Here is an 18,543-nt window from a genome sequence, read left to right as displayed (position 1 = left end):
GATTTGTTTGGGATTTTTTCTTTCTGGATTGTCATGTTTGAACTTTTGATGAGTGTTGAACTTCAATGATTTGTGAAATGCTTATGCTTTATCATATGAACTTGAAATTTTGCACATTGATTCTAGACACTTTGAAGTTTGTTTTGGCTTTGATTGGATTTCTTTATCATGTCCCAATTCTGTTTTAGGCTTGTGTTAAGTTGATGTAGCACTTTGTGCCCTATTTGAGCTTGTTTATGCTTACCTTGACTTGATGAATTTGATTTCCATGCTTAAACTTATCCAAATGCCTTGAGTTTTGGTGTGTTGATCATATGAAGTGTTCTGTTTAGCCATGATTTTTCTTGAGATTTATGGAACCATTTTAGAATTAATGTGCATTTGTTCATTCTGTTGCTCCAATGTGTTTCCAACTTGCATACCTTGACATGATTGGTTTATGAAATGAATTTGGTTGATGCTATTGACATGAGACCTTTTGGATTATATTCTTAATTGTTTGAGTTTGATTCATGTCAATTTTCATGTTCTGTTTTGGATTATTTCTCCTTCTTTGACCCTAGGCTTTGACCTAGTGGTTTGCCTCTCATGTTTGAAGCTTTGTTTCAGGTTACACATACAAGTTACACAATTGATGATGCCTCATCTTGAGAGCATTTGATATTTGCTTTTGATTACTAATGTGTGTTTTGTAGGTTGATGTTGACTCATTTGAGATTGACTTGTGGCTTATGCCTTTGCTTATTGGTTGACTGTTGATATTAACTGTTGGTTGTTTGTCTGTATAGTTATACTGATTTGTTTGATGTTTCCACAGGTACATTAGTTGCTTAAGTTCACTTTGAACTTGCTTTTGCTTGGTTGCTTAACCACTTAGGTATAACCTCTCTTCTTCATGTAGCCTGGAAGACCTGGCCTGTTATGTGGTCAGGCACCTGTCTGAAGTCCTCCTTAAGAGGCAATGCTTGTGATTGTTTATTCTTTGTGCCGAGCAGGAAAAGTCCTCATATGAGGCAATTGGTAGATAAAATAGATGTGTAGTCCATCTCCTACTATTCAGTGTGTCATCCCTTTGCTCACATAACATGTTGATGCATTGTGGATATTAACCCAAGATCTATAGAGTCATTCACTTGTGGAGAGAGTTCCAACTTTCTGAACTCCCACACCTTCTATTATTCAAAGCTCTCCCAGGCCAGGGATAAGAGCTATGAGGCACACCCCTCATCTCCATTTCATCTGCTTCACCTTAACCCTCAATGTTAAGGTTAAAAGCACAACTTACCCCATTCCAGTTGACTGTAAAGTCTAACCTTGCTTGAGCCTAATTGCTTGTATATAGTGTGTGCTAACTGAATTGATTGTTCTGCTTACTTGATTCATCGGTGCATATCTGCTTGAGTGTGCCTTAGTGCATTTATCATCATCATTTGTATGTCATTTCATAAAATTTGCTTTATAGCATTTTTTGCTTTGTCCATGGAGGAAACAAGCATAAGTCCATTACTTGGCAGTTGTTCCAATGATATGGTGTGAGACTGGTATAAGTCCATTTATTGGCATCCGGTATCATTGTTTCGTTTTAGGAGATTGGTGTAAATCCATTGATTGGTATCCGGTATCCGTGTTTGTTTTGTGAGATTGGTATAAGTCCATTTATTGGCATATGGTATCATTGTTTTGTTTTAGGAGATTGGTGTAAATCCATTGATTGGTATCCGGTATCCGTGTTTGTTTTGTGAGACTAGTATAAGTCCATTGATTGGCATCTGGTATCATTGTTTTGTTTTAGGAGATTGGTGTAAATCCATTGATTGGTATCCGATATCCATGTTTGTTTTGTGAGATTGGTATAAGTCCATTGATTGGCATCCGATATCATTGTTTTGTTTTAGGAGATTGGTGTAAATCCATTGATTGGTATCCGGTATCCACCTTTGTTTGTGAGATTGGTGTAAGTCCATTGATTGGCATCCGGTATCACCTTGCTTTGTTCATTTGCTTACTTGCTTTGTTGCCTCATTCCAAAGGACACACTTGAATCATCTTCCATATGATTTCAAGAGGTGAACATCTAAGAAGTTTTACTTCCTCACCCTTCCATTTTTGTGTGTTTCCAAAACTCCCTTTTCACATGTTAATTCAAAAACTTTGATCTATTGTGCAAACATTTTCATCTCCTTTCAAATTAGAAACCTAGGCTTTAGGCCTTTGATTTTTCAAACTCCATTTCATAATACTTCTATGAATTGAATTCTAATCATACTTTGACCACTCTTTTGTGAATAAACTCTAATCGGTTTATCCAACTCATTCAATTGTTTTGTGGCTTTGTCCATTCCTGATAAGTTTTCATACATTAGCCATAGGTTTGATTTATCCTAGTTGGTTGATGTTAACCTCACCTTGGTCCTTAGTGATTGAATTGTAAGACTTCCTTGCTTATTATAGGGTTGACCCTTCACTAGCAAGTTGAAGCTATTCTCACGTGGTGGACTCGTTGTTTGTATAAGGTTGAGTTTTCTCCCGTGGATAACGAAAGACCTTAGGGCTTTTGTTTTAAAATGAACCCACTCATATTTTGGAAATCTTTTAGCCGAACTACGGCGTTTTGATCCTTACCTTCCATGGAAAGGTACGTAGGCAACGGGTTCATCCGTTCAAACACAAAAACAATAAAAATTGTATATTCTTTTCTCATCCCTTCCATCATTGTTTGCACAATATGTCATAAACAAATAAACTTTTTTATACAACAAGTGTGAAAAGGGCTCCCTAGGAGTACCTAGGACGTTTTGGGTGCCTAACACCTTCCCATTGCGTAATTTACCCCTTACCCAGACTCTCTGATCTTTTCATTAGTTTTCTATGAGTAAAACTTCTTAGGCTTTTGTTCGCTTTTTAGCCAATCCTTTGGATAAATAAAAGTGCGGTGGCGACTCGATTCTTTGTATGCTTTGCTTTTGATTTATTCAATAAATCATAAAGTGATGAATACACCGCTACAGCAGGATCGACCTCGATTCCTTTTTTTCGCTTACAATAAGCCCTAGCAACTTACCGGACCGCACTCCAAAAGTGCACTCATTTGAATTCAACCTCAGTTTGAGTTGTCTCAACCAGTCAAACAACTTGGTCAGATCTGCCAGATGCCCCTCTGCAGTTTGGGACTTTGCTATCATGTCATCAACATAGCATTCAATTACATGATGAATCATATCATGAAACAAAGTAGCCACAACTCTCTGATACACGGCACCGACGTTCTTTAGACCGAATGACATCACCTCCACTCTTGACACTCGCCTCCAAGGCGGCCCCAACCTTTACTTCCTTTCAGACCTCCTCGGTGCCCAGATTAACAATCTCAACTCGCTCCTCGTGCGGTTGAATCACCTTCTCCTCTTGTTTTAACATCCTGGCTAATTCCTCCGGCAGCTCACAATCTTCTTCGCCTTCTTCTTCGGCATGATAGATCGGATTGTCGAAGTCATATAGAGGTGTAACCGAATTGTTATCAATGAGATTAGGAGAATGATCGCATCTACATGAACTTTGATTCATGCATTGCTTTTGAGGTCGGGACGAGACAAATCAAAAGGCAGGAAAAATGAAAATAAACATTGCCATTTTTTTATTTTTTAAACTGCAAAAATAAATGAAAAACAGGGAACACCGCTTTTAATGTGAAAAACATCCATTGATTAATGATGCAAAATGTTGCAAAATGAAACACATGAGGTGGCCCTTACAATGGACCATTACGTTTCGGGCAAAACGCATGGCTTTCATGCAAACAGAATTGAAAAACATAAATACTACAATTTACGTAGAGTGATAGTGATGATCTTTTAGGCCTCCCAGTTCTCTGGTACGCACGACTTTATCCAACGATCGAGCTCGCAATCACTGTCGATCTCTTCACCCTTCGCACAGGCATGACCCAGATCTAGCATTCCAGCACTGGTGAACGTGAACGGTTGACGACGTCCTCTGTTTTGCCCAGACGAGTCTAGGCCTTCCTGATAACCAACCCCGAACCTATCTGCTTTCACCGCAATGTCTACCATTCTTCCCCAGCCTTGGGCTTCTCCGCTCTTCACCACTTCCATGGCCTGTTTGTAAGAAGAAATGGACGACTTTTTCTCTTTCTCAGCAACAATGGCATTCTCCACCTTGACGGTTTCAAAAGCCTGACATGGTGTTTCACATGGTTCACCATCCAGTTCCACATCCATCATTCTTTGAATTGTTCCCCTCATCATTGCACACCCATTTGTAGCGACAGCCGCACAACAATTATCACAACCAGGGAAAGCTCCACTCTTCATCAGATGCCTCTGGACCATAGACATTGGAGTTTTTAACTAATCCTCATTCGTTTCCTCCATTTTTCTCTTGTCCTTTGACATCACGTTCATCTCCACAGGACCATGCATTGGCACGGGGTCAGCATTAACATCCGGTGTCGGTGCAAAACTGATGGCTTTAGAATCCACCAAATCGTGAACGACATTTTTAAAAGCTCTACAACCCTCAACATGATGTCCGGGTGCCCCAGAATGGAACTCGCACCTGGCGTTCTCATCGTAATTTGTAGGCCTCCGATTTAGGCCTACAGGAACCAATATCCTCGGCTGAACTAACCCAAGATCCTTCAACCTTCTAAACAGAACGGTATAAGTCACGGGTGGCCTATCAAACTGACGATCCGTCGTCCCTCTTTTCACTTGGCACCCAGCTTTCTGTGCTCTCTGTTGAGGTGGCTGTTGTTGCTGTTGGACAGATTGATTACCAACAGGAGTAGTCACTATAGCAGCATACGGGTGGTAACGATCTCTACCATGTTCCTTTCTGGTATGCACACCACTTGATTCAACCTCCTTCCTGTGCTGACCATTACCAGAGGGCTTCTTTACTCTAGACGACGGAGCCTTTCCCTGAGTTTTCTCCGTTATCAGCCAATTTTCAATCCTCTCCAACCTCTCAGCAATTGCTTTCTGCCCCAAGGCGAGCCCTCGCATGACATTGAACAACTCCCTCATCATCCCTTTCAATTCGAGAATGTCGGCGTTGGATGGATTCATCATTCTGGGTTTGTTGAGTCTGGCAGGGTATCTGTGCGGATGAGCTAAGTGCAGAGGAATGATCCGATATGCGCGAGCAGTGATTCCTGAGTCAATCAAACAAGTCAGATACTGACACCTACAAAATAGAAAACAGGTTAATATGACTCACACATGAATGCAATGTATATCCGTACGAGATTCGTTCCTTCGATTCTGGCTTCATCGAGACGGATAATAATTCGACAATAACACTCTGACATCAATATGTCTCTCAACCAGAATCTCAATCGAGACTGTACCCTGAGTATGGATAGACATGAGTTAGATGCGGATGAATGCGAAATAAGAATGATGCAGATGCATGAATGCAAGTCATTGTGCCATCCTCCAAGTCATCTGAACACCCATCAAGTCTCTGAACCGGTCACAGTCATCTGAGGGCCCGAGTAACCATAATCCAACTTGGGGAGTTCCGAAATAAACGGAACAGAGGATATATCACCATCATCACAGGAACATCCACTGAACGGATGACAACCAGATCCTCTGAACAAGTGCCCTCAACTTCAACCCGGGGATCCGAAATAAACGGAACCCGCTGATAGATACCACAGACAGAATTCCGGCGTCTCAGAGATAAATATCCACAAATCTGACTGAACCAAAGTCACCATCACAGAATCACTGACGGAACCTGTACTTGTAGGAATCAAACCCTCCCCTCACAGGTGAAGTCTAATAAGGTCATCCTAAGGCGGATAATGGTCTCGACAATCGGGCAAGATACTCAACGGGTTTGCCCTTTCGGGTGTGCCGTTGTAGCTCTCATAAGATCATCTAAACCAAAGATCTGGGAAAGAACGGTCACCGAAGTCAACAGCTCAAAAGAGATAATCCAACCTGAGTGGAATACTCCAAACGGAAGGATTCTCTCAACTGAACCTCGTCCGGCTGTGGTATGTCACATCTTCGCATCATGTCGTACAACATGTGAAGAGACATGATACCACGCTAATCCTAGGTGTATACTCGGGCCTGGGTATTGGGCCTCACTCAGAACACCCACCCCAAATCAGAGGAACCAACTTGTACAGAGTCCAGCACAATGATAATATGATGCATGCAAACATATATGCAAATATATACAATCACAGCATAATATTCATAAATGCAATAAATAAAGCAGTAAAAGCAACCAAAACTATCCTAGAGAGCGCTAGGATTGACTCGCTTAGGGAAGATGGACCAGCAAGAGGTCAACTTCTCTTATGTCCCCAGCAGAGTCGCCAGCTGTCGCATACGCGAAAAACAACCGGCGGGAAAAGACACAGAGCCGCCACCGTGCGTTATTTATCCCAAAGGAGGGAAAGGAAACGCTCAAAGTAAACCTGGAAAGGAAATGGTCTTACAACCAGAGATTGCAAGGATCGGGAGTCGGTTACGCAAGGGGAAGGTATTAGCACCCCCTCACATCCGTCGTACTCGACGGGATCCACGCTCGAAAGAATAGGAAAAGGTTGCTAAATAACTGCTCAAAGAATGCACACACACTGGAATAAACAAACAGATGAAAGAAGACGGAGGAAAGGGAACTCGGCAGGATGTCGCATCTTGGGCCTACGTAGTTTGTCATACACAAACATCAGAGTCGACGTAGTTTGGGGAAACGGGAAACGTGCTCGCTAGGACATCGCATCCTATGCATACGTATCTTCTCTAACCAGAGTAAGAATCAGAGCACTCGTAGCTCGGCTAACGCACGCCGAAAAAAAACGCTGAGAAAAGACGCTGAGACGTCAAAAGAAACACACAAACGGAAACAGACTGCCAATGGCTGGTCTTACGTCTGACTCCGAACAAACAAACGCAAATAGGAAACGAAATGCCAATCGTTGGTCTTACATCCAACTCCACAAAAGAAACAGGAAACAGATAGTCAATCAATGGTCTTACATCTGACTCCGAACACACAAACGGAACAGGAAACCGAAGGCCAATAGCTGGGCTTACATCAGACTCCAAACACACACACAAAGCAGAAGGGTTGAAAAAGAAAAAGGGCCTCGATTGCAACTAGGGCAAGAGAAAAGGAAGGTCTCGATCGCAACGAGAGCGAGAGAAAAGGATCGCAACAAGGGCGAAAACCAGCAAGGATCAAAGTTAGTTGTTAGTCAAACTCGACAAGACATCGCATCTCGTGCCTACGTATCTCATCTGAACATGAGAATCAGAGTTGCCGTAGTTCGGCTAAACCATTTCTATTTGTTTTATGTTTTTTAGATGAACAACATTACTACGCAATCTACCGGATGCTCGACCTTGGGAGACTTACTCACCTGTAGTAGAAGGAGTTAACGTGTCCTTAAGAGAAGATCAAGTTTGTTTGTGTTTTAGGATTCTCACGCAAGAAAGGAAGTCCTAGACGAAGGAATCGTGCTACCTTAATTGACATGCAAACGAGAGACTACGCAAAGTCTAGCAATCCTAAGGGGATACAATCACCACACACAAACATATAACATGAAGTAAACACACCAACAAGGGGGCTCAAACATCAAGGGTGAGGCTTTAGTCAAGGGGTCATATCAACCTCGACAAACAAGCCGGGCTTTAGTCAAGGGGTCATATCAACCTCGACAAACAAGCCAACTGGAAAGGTATCTAAGGCTCTTAACCACTGACATTGACCGTCAGGGTGAGCAGATGAAAGGTAATGAGGATTGGACCTCATAGATCTTAACTCGGGCCTGGGTGAGCTTCAATTAATGAAAACATGGGGATCCAGAATGAGGGACCCTACTCCACTTGACTGACTCTATATACAAGGATCTTGGGTTAGGTTCAAGAGCCTCAGCACGTAGTGCGAGCATAATGAACGACTCAAACGATTAGCAGGGGATTGATTGCTAATCCCTTCTATCTGCCAATTGCCTCTTCACTTAGGAGGACTTGAAGTACATGGAACAAATATAAACAACCACAGTCATTGCCTCTTAAGGAGGACTTCAGCCAAATGCCTGCCAAACAGAAACGACAGGGCTTCCAGACTACATGGAGTTAGAGAATGATTACCTAGGTGGTACACCAACCACAAGAAAAGCACAGCTCAAGCAATGAGCTAAGAGCGACTAAAGTACGTGTAAGAAAGTCAAACAAGTCAATATCACATTCAGACAAACCAAACAGACAATCAACAGTGGTTACAACCAATATGCACACAAGGCAAGTCAACAACTCAAGTGAGTTCATCACCAAGGAACCTACAACACAACAAAGGTTAGTGGACAAAGCAAATTTGCATCTCATGAATTGAGATTGCATCAACCATTATAGATAATTGCTTGAACCTGAAATACAAAACTCAAATGGTGAGTACAAACCACTAGTACCAAGACTAGGGTCAAAGGCAAAGCAAAAAGTCAAAACAGCAGCCAATATTCAACATGAAGCACATTTATTCAAGTAAGAACATGTCCTAAAAAGGATCAAACTCAAATCCTAAGGCAAGGTCATCAATTGCACAAGATAAGGCAAAGGCAATCAAAAAGCACACAATTGGACATCAAGAGTATAAATTCCATATTAAAACATAAATGAATCAAATAACCATGGAAATTTTTATGTGCACACAACATGTTAAACACAAGCATCATGCAAAAAATTGGAATCAGAAAAGCTCAATTGACATGTATATGAAAATGAACAAGAGCAACATCAAAATGTGTGACACACATTGTCACACCATACATTCATGTGTCTAAAACAGAGATGAAAAATGCTAAAAATACCAAACCATGCCTCAAAAATCATGCAACATGTTAGGAATCAGCATATCAAATTTCAAGGCATTTGGACAATTAATGAGCATTTCACAATCAATGGAATGAAGCATGGTAGATTTGCATACATGTTCAAACATCAGTTCACATTCAAAAATCCAGAAATGATAAAATCAGGAAATGGACATCATAAAATACTAGACATCAAGATGAACATGTAGGAAAAAATTGCATTCAATTTGGAGTTGTTTTCTATTTTTTATGAATTTTGGAAATTACATGAACAAAATGAAATAATGTTGAAAAATAATGTGAAAATGATAATATGAATGGAAATTGGAAACTGCAACAGGCAGGAATCGAACCAGGTATCACCAAAAACAAGCCCTGGAAAAAAATAAAATTACAAATGCTGGAGCCAGGTATCGAAGGGAGGTCAAGGCGCGTTCAAAACGCAGCCGTTTGGTTAAGTGGATGGATTAAAGTGAAAATACAAGCGCGCTCGCTGGGAATCGAACAAGTGAGGCCAAGGGTAATAGCGTCCAAACAGTAAACCCTAAGACTGAACCAGAAGCTACCAGGCACTATTCACGCGCGGTGGAGGGACGGTTGTTTCCACCGTCTTCTTCAATGAGACGGTGGCTCTACAGTAACCTTCAATCATTTTTTTTCCAGAACTACGCCATATATACATCATTGGAAAGCTTATTCAACAAGGAGCACGAATCTAACAACATTTAAGCCTAATTCTCAATGATGAACGTGAATCGAAGGAAAGAAAAATCATGCATCAAACTTGAAATCCATATATCTGATGCAATACTTATCCAAATTCAATGAAATTTCCATCAGAATTCTCAGTGTCACAAGCTCTACACGATTATGTCAATAAAACGAAGAATTAAGAGGATCGAATTCAAACCTGTTTGAAGAACAGTAAATGGAAACAGTAGATTCAAGGCCTTGCAAGTGTTCAAATCTGCTCCTCTACTCTTGTTATGAAGTCTGGTACATGAATTGAAGCTTGACACGACCTAGATCTAGCTCAAATGGAAGTTTCCATATTCATGTTCTTGATCTTGATGTGCTTGATTCTTGGCCAAAATCTTCAGATCAATGCTTGATTCTTCATCAATCACACTCAATAAACCAGAATATGCAAGAAAATCAATGAGTTGTGTGCAAAAATTTGAAGTTTCAATTGAGAGAAAATTTGGAGGGAAATGAAAAATCTAGATCTAGAATGTGTTAGGATGAAAAATTCTGTTATGATTAAGCCTTTATACCACATGCTAATTACTTTGCTAATGATACTTAGGCTTGGCTAATGAAAGTTTAATGCAAAATGAGGTGTATGACCAAATTGCAAAATTCACCTTATGCATGGCTCAATCCCACGTGAACAGTAGCATGCATGGTCCAATTACACTTAAAATGAGCTTATGAACATGATAGGATTGGAATTAAACTCATGATAAACCAAATTCAAATTCTTCATTTTCCCTCCAAAAAGCACATGCATGGCCAAATGATCATGTGACATTATTTCATGCAATGCAATGATGGATTTGGAAAATATAGGTCATGATATGAAATTTTCAAAAAGAGTGGCCTAAATTGGAGTTTTGAATCAAAAGTTATGGCACTTTGAAGTTTCATGCACACTTGGTGATCATTTGCTCATAACTCCTCAACCATTCATCAGATGCTCATGATCTTGGACTTTTTGGAAATGGGAGAGAAAGATATTCAACTTTCATGTTGACCAAAATTTCATTTGAAGCTTCTTTGATGTTGGAAAGTCAAGTTAAATATGGTCCAAAAACTTGCCATTTTTGGAAACTTGAAATTACAGGTCACTTTCCATTTTGGGAAACTTTTGATTTGACTTCAAATTCTTCAAGGTAGATGTTTTACATGATGAATAGGCCTCTTTTGGACATGAATGAAGTGTCTCAAACCATTTCTCCACCTCCTAGCCCTCAGTTGACTTTCAGTTGACTTTTATGGGCCCCAGATGACGTGGAAATGCACTGATGACTTTGAGCCTCTAACACTTGGTCAAGTTGCTTCAAAATGAACCTTGGCTCATGTAAGCTCTCTAGAATACTCATGTGGCCTTCAACTCAAGGAAAACCTTTCCTTCTTGCACTGATGAATTCTCTTGATGCCAATGCTGAATCCAATGATGCAATGCAAGATGGAATGATAATGACCTAAAAAAAATGAAATGAATGCATGAATGGGGGGTGCAAATTTGAGGTGCTACACGCAGGATGGACAAATTTCATCTAGGTCACTCATATCCCTCAACATGCTTCGTGGAGTATCCATCAATTGTCTTTATGGTCATCCAGTTACGGACAACGTTTGATCAACAATAAGACACTCGACTCTACATCTAGGGTCCATAATGGTTTCAAGTCGAAGGGTGGTATACACCACTATCACCATGAGAATAACTTATGACACTTTGCATAACATTCTATATAGTATTCTCATTGCGGGTCAATCCAGTATAAATATTACTCTTAATATTCATACCTATGTTTAAGACTTGATAACTCCTTATCCATGATCCATGAGATATGATCATCAATCTATATACATAATAGTCTTAATGCTTTAATGTTATCCCACTTTACAACAAAACTCAGCTACGGATACTTTAAGAATAATGTCCTTATATGTAATGTGATCTCATGATTAAGTCACACTTGATACATTAAACGGACTCACTATTCTAGGGACTTTATTAAACAAACATAATAAAGAAAAAGTCTTTTATTATTAATAAATAATTCGATACAAGTACCAAAAGTATTGGCCTCTAAGGCTTACACCAACAAATCCATCATTTTAAAACATGTCATATTTTGAGGTTACTAAATGTATATTAGAGCTAGATTAATCGCCATTTCATGTACTCAATGTTTATTTGCAAGTGAGTTAAAAACAATGAAAGGATGATCCTAATTATTAATGCTTTCACATTTTTTTCTTGTCATGATCATTAAATTTGTTTGCCAGAAGCACAATATACCACTTTTCATCAGTAGGATCAGTGTCATGAAACACTTATCGAACTTGTGATGTTAATATAAAGGTTTAATACCCTCTTTTTGGTCCCATATGTTAATCTCGAGGTTTATTTTGGTCCCTTTATTTAAAAAAATATCATATTTGTCCCTTAACTTTTCAAAATAGACCAAGTTAGTCATTTCTATCCATTAGTGACGAATTTTAGCGACCAATATGAGATTTTCAGTCGCTAGTTAGAAGAAAATGACTTACACGGTACGCTTTGAAGAGTTGAGGTATCAATATGGTAATTTTCAATTTAAATGAGCGAAATGAATCCCAACATACAAGACCAAAAAAGTATAAAGCTTGATATTAAAATCATTAATGAGAACACCATTACAAAGGGGAGACCCTTGCCAATCTTGTGTGAAAAAAGGTGTTTTCATTTGTGATAAAATAGACAAATTTATAGATATGACATGCTTTTACGGACGAGACATGACATACTTTTATTGGCCATGTCAAAATGATCGAATGATATTTCATTTGTAAAGGAAAATCCCACACAAATACTGTGTGAGAAAATGTCCTAACAAATAAGTTGCCTGACATATTTTCTTTTACAAAATTTGTAAGAGGTTAACCCCTTGTAAATGTTTAAGTTTAAAATTCAAATTTAGCGCTCTTTTGTTTTCAGAGAGCAAATCTCTTGCAATGCACTTTTTACACTTTTTTTAACCTTTTCCAGAGATGAAGCCCAATCACAAATCACATTTTTAGTGACAAGAATTTTTTTCATGACAAATAACATTTTTTTCTTGTAGTGATTGATCATATTATTCTTTTTATGAATGGGTAGTTGAACCCATGCTTTGTCTGTTGAAATAAGTCTCGACAGATTATAGTTGTTTGATAAAAGGTTTAGTCTTTACATCTGAGGTCTTTTTTATTTTTGATATGAATCATTTTATGTTACTTATTGTCTATAGTTTTTTAAGAGTTTTTTTTTTTTTTTGCTTTTCTTGAGATATTTTCACGTTGTAGATGTTAAGAGTTTTTTATTATATCAAATAAGACTTAAAAATATGTCTATAAGTGAGAATAGTTCTTACCTAACAAATAAATTTTATAAGTATGAGTTAGATATAAATATAAAAAAAAATATAATATCAGAGTATATCTAAGATATGTTAAATAATATGCTATCTAATCATCGCAATTTAGTCATTCAACTCACACTCTAGATACTCAATCATATGTGTGGGACATGGGGGTTCTTAAAACTCGATCAAATATACTTGAAATGTGTTTGTAAGATAAGAGCATCCCTCATTTAGAAAGTCAACTTTATAAGAATAAATTGGACTCAAAATAAATATTTGATAATAAACTCTTATCTTTGTTGTTTTTGCTTTGAATCATACCTCTAATACTTTTGGAATATGTTTCTTTTATATAAAATACTATCTTTGTCATTTGAAAAAACATCAATTTGTAAAATAGTGGATGACACTTTTATATAAATTATAATCATATTTTATTAAGTATGTTCAATTGGTACTTGTGGAGTAATAATAGATGTAGGAATGCAGGTTTTTATTCACTATATGCCAATTGTTCATCTTCAAAAAGATTGAATTTCAACCACAAGACTAACTTGACAAAAAAATATAATTATGAAGGTGAGAAAAACATAAGAAGGGGGATTGAATTGTGTTAAACTTTTTCTTTCTTTTTCAAACTCTAGTCAGATTCTAAACACAAAGTTTAGAGTCTGAATCAGAGGTGAGTGATTAGCAGCGGATAATGAATGAAATAAATAAGGAGACACACAAAGTTATCCTGGTCCCTCTCACAAATCTAGAGTAGTTCAGTCCCATTGCACTTTCAAGGGATTTCACTATAATTACTTAAGATTACAATTTGCTTAAGCACATAAGCAGGAGACTTCCAATGCTCAAACATAAAGTAGGAGACTTCAAATGCTCAAGCATACAAGCAAGAGACTTCAGATGCTCAAGCACACAAGCAAGAGACTTCTAATGCTAAAACATTAAGTAAGTGACTTCTAACAATCTACCTAAAAGAGAAATGATTGTTTCAGGTAATGCACTTGATATACAACCAGAGGCATAGACAAAATACAACACAAGAAGACTCTTTAAGACTTAGGGATTTCTAAGATATACAAAGATACAAAATCCTAAGTTAAACTTATGCTTATGTTTTGATAGAGTAACAACTATTTGAATTTCAATGGTTCATTTTTATTCTTCAAGTCTTCAGCTCCTTATGTAGAGAAGGAAAATAGTCATTTTGGAGAGTTTGCACAAAATATTCTTTGAGAAGATTGATTAAGAGATTTTGAGATATTTTCTGATATGATTAATATTGCAGAAAGATTATTTGAAATCCCTTTTCTATAAAAGGAATTATCTGTTGTATCTAAGTTGTCTTCACGATAATTTATACTTAAGTCTTCACGTGATCAGAGGAAGTAAAAGTAGCCTCAGAGTTTGATAGTGACTTATCAGAGTCACCTTGATCTTTGCGCTTTAACTGGCTTTAGATTCTGATCTTTAGAAGTAAACTTCTCCAAAGTATGGTCTTTAGAGGCTGACTTCTTCAAATTCTAGTCTTCAGAAGTTGACTTCTTCAGAGTCTGGTCTTCAAACGTTGACCTCTTTAGAGTCTGGTCTTCAGCTTGTGATCCTTCAGATTTTGATCTTTAAACTTATCTTTAGATGTTCACTAGCATAACTAATACTTAGTTTATTCCTAAAATTTCAAACTATGGTCCTACACACTTGAACAAATATTTGTATACCCAATTGTTCTTTAAATACTCCGTTATTATAAAAACATAAGAGATATGATACAAACCAATTTTGTTCTAACAATCGACCCCTTTAGAATGATGGCAAACCCATGTATTTTAGAATAATGGTTGTTAATTTAATTAACAAGTTGACTTCAGAGTCTGAGGTTTGTAAGCTACTCCTGAGTATTATATTCCAAAGGGAGAGGTTTGTAAGCTCCCCTTAAGTTTTATCCAGGTTAATTAAATTTAAACTATAAAGAATGATTAATAAGTCTACAAATTTTAAGCAATAAAAGGTTCTCAACCTATCAAATTCAAATGCTTAAATACTTATCTTACTCCCCCTTTTGTCATGAACAAAAAGAGACATAAAGAATAATAGAAATAAGAAAAGATACTGAAGAAAACAAGATATAAACTCAAAAGAGTTTAGTCAGAAGCACAATAATTTTATAATCCAATCCACAAATTTAAATGTTTGGATTTTATCAAATATGGATAAAAATGAATCAAAATCATATTTGTTTCACCCCTTTTATCATCAAAGAATAGAAATAATTTGAAGACATAATCAATCTATTTTTTATATAGAAAAATGGTTGTAATTTGGCTATAATGGTTGTGAACAACTCTTCAATTCTCGAGATGGTCAAATCTTGTTCTGACAGTTGAGCATTTGAGAGAAATATAGCGGTCAAAGCTGGGGAGATGTACTTGAAGACCAAGAATATCTCTCTTTCCTATGTCCATTGGTGCATAATAAACAATGTTGATTTTGCTTTATCTTAAACTCTCTATATAAGCGGGATTTAGTTACTAGCAAGGTCACATTCCTCTTTCTTCCATCTAGCTCTTCTTATATAAGACAAAATGAGCAAATCATCTGAGAATTCTAAGAGGGGTTCCTCTAAGGAAGTCAGTAAGACCATTGGGAGGCACAAATATGATATGTCAATTCCTCTGAAGGTTCAAGAACACAAGCTGGCACATTGGCATGAGCATCTATGGTAGGAAAAAATTCAGAGTCAAGGATGAAGAATCTCAAGAAAAATAAGGATCCAGCTGATGAAAGTGGAACAACCATTTATGAAGACTACATGACCTTCCTCAGAATGGGTGGTTGACCTGCAAATGTAGTCTAAAAATTGTAAACTTTTTATTGCATCTGTTAGCTTTTGAGAATGATTTTGGATTTGTAATAGTTTCTTGATCAATAATAACTCATCCTTTTTTGATTGCATTTGTTTATGAATCTCTTGCCACTAACATCCTTTGAGTGATCCACCAGTAGAGATGTTATAGATAAGTTTTCAACCATTTTAGTCGTGTTTTATTGAACAACCATTGAAGTTTTAGGATTTAAGGTTGAAAAGATTCAAGCGTGAGTAGTGATAGTTGTGTTGTGTGTGGAAAGAGTGATATAATGAGTTTTAAAACATATTTTAATCTCATAAACATTAAATAAAAAATAATGATGACCTATGGGGCGCCAAAACATCATTTTATTTTACCCAAGAATATAACTCCAAAGGTTACTCAAACATTTTTGACAGTAGTAAGAATACATATGATAAATGCCACCCTTTTTTGCCTTAAAAAACACTTGGTTATACCCATAAATATATCTCAAAGTCTAGAAGACATAAAATTACCAGAGGAATTCTGACTTAGGACCTTCTGACCCAGAGAACCTTCTCACATAGAGGACTAACTAGTTCATAGTCAAATATCCCAGAATCACATATAAAACTGAAGGGTAATACTCAACAGTTAAAAAGCAGTTAAAATAGTTAAAAACTTTTCCACTTATATGATGTCAGAGGCAACAAATCATATTCTGAGCATCAGAGTCTGAGATGCTTCAGAGGCTACTATTCATTAAAATCTAGTTCAGAGCTTCTGATCATCATTAGACTCTAATCCTCCATTCAAAATCGAGCATTATTCTTTTACAAAATGCATGTTCAGATTCTTTTTAATGAAATCAAATCTTTCAATAGTAAGAGGCTTGATAAATATATCAACACATTAATTATCAGTATCAATTAATTGTATATCTATCAAACCCTTCTGAACATAATCTCTAATAAAATGATGTTTTATTTCTATGTGTTTGGTTCTTGAATGTTGAATATGATTCCTTATCAAACAAATAGCAGCAATATTATCACAGAAAATAGGAATACTTCTTCCAGTTATCTGATAGTCTTCCAACTGATATTTTATCCATAGTAGTTGTGTGCCACAACTTACAACTAAGATGTATTATACTTCTGCTGTAGACAAAGCAATGATTGTTTATCTTTTACTAGCCCAAGATATAAGGTTTTCACGTATGAATTGACAGTTCCCACTAGTGGATTTTCTCTCAATTATTTCCCAGTATAATCAACATCACATAATCCAACTAGCTTATAATCTAGGTTTTTTTATAAAGAAGTCCTAAATTAGTTGTTCCCTTCAGATACCTAAAGATCCTCTTAAAAACAGTTAAGTGAGTCTCTCTAGGATCTTACTAAAATATTGCACACAAGTAAACACTAAGTAATATATATGGCCTAGAAATTTTAAATAAAGTAAAGAACCTATCATACCTCCGTACATCTTCTAACAAACTTTGGTGTCGCTTTCCTCTTTGCTCAAATTGCAGGTTTGATGCATAGAAGTTGTCATGATCTTGCAATCATCTAGCTTGAAGTTCTTTAGAACCTCCTTTGTGTGTTTTGTCTGATGAACATAAACTTCAGCTTTGCATTGATTTATTTGAATACCAAGGAAGAACTTCAACTCTCCCATCATACTAATCTCAAACTCAGCCTGCATTGACTTTGAAAAATCTTTGCAATAAGGAAAGCATTAGTAGAACCAAAGATAATATCATCCATAATTGGACAATTAAGATATAATTTTTAAGTGTCTTTCTGAAGAGTGTAGTGTCTACTTTCCCTTTTTGAAAACCATTTTCTAATAGAAAATTACCCAGTCTCTCATACCAAGCTCTGGTAGCTTGTTTGAGTCCGTATAGTGATTTCTTAAGTTTGAAAACATGATCTGGGTGAACTGAATCCTCAAACCCAGGTAGTTCTTTGACATACACTTCTTTAGAAATAATTCCATTTAAAAAAATCATTCTTAACATCCATTTGATATAAAGTAATATTATGATTAATAACATAGGAGAGAAGTAACTTGATTGCCTCTGACCTTGCAACATGTGTAAAGGCTTCAGAGAAATCTATACCTTCTTGCCAATTGTAGACTTGAGCCACAAGTCTAGCTTTATTTCTCACCACTTCTCCTTGCTCATTAAACTTGTTTTTAAATACCCATTTTATTCTAATGATGTTCTTATGATAAGGTTTGGGTACCAGATCCTAGACATCATTCCTTTGGAACTCATTTAGCTCTTCTTACATTGCCATAATCAAACTTTTATTAGAAAGTGCTTCATCAATAGGAGTAGGTTCAATCATGGAGAGTAATCCTTGCATTGAGTGTTCTTCTCTAAAATCAGATCTTTTTTTTCTAGAACTATATTTATTTCCAAGAATTAACTCTTATGGATGTAAATACTTGTACTTGAAGGTCTTCTTGGATCGCGATGCTTCTGAGGAGCCATATTAAACTTCTTTAGAATATTCTTCATCTAGATGAGCTTCAAAGGCTGAATCATCTTTTGGACCACCAAATTCTAAAGTTATGATACCTTCTAAACATTTAGCTTCTGATGGATTGTTACCTTCTGAACTTCCAGCTTTTAGACCTCTAGTTTGTGAGATGTCTTCAGACACAAAAATTTCAAAAAAGCTTTGAACTAGCTCTAATATTTTCTTATCAAGCTCTTTGTCAT

Source organism: Lathyrus oleraceus, chromosome 7 (assembly GCF_024323335.1).
Source record: "Lathyrus oleraceus cultivar Zhongwan6 chromosome 7, CAAS_Psat_ZW6_1.0, whole genome shotgun sequence".
NCBI classification, from domain to species: Eukaryota; Viridiplantae; Streptophyta; class Magnoliopsida; order Fabales; family Fabaceae; genus Lathyrus; species Lathyrus oleraceus.
This window is presented reverse-complemented; position numbering follows the sequence as displayed.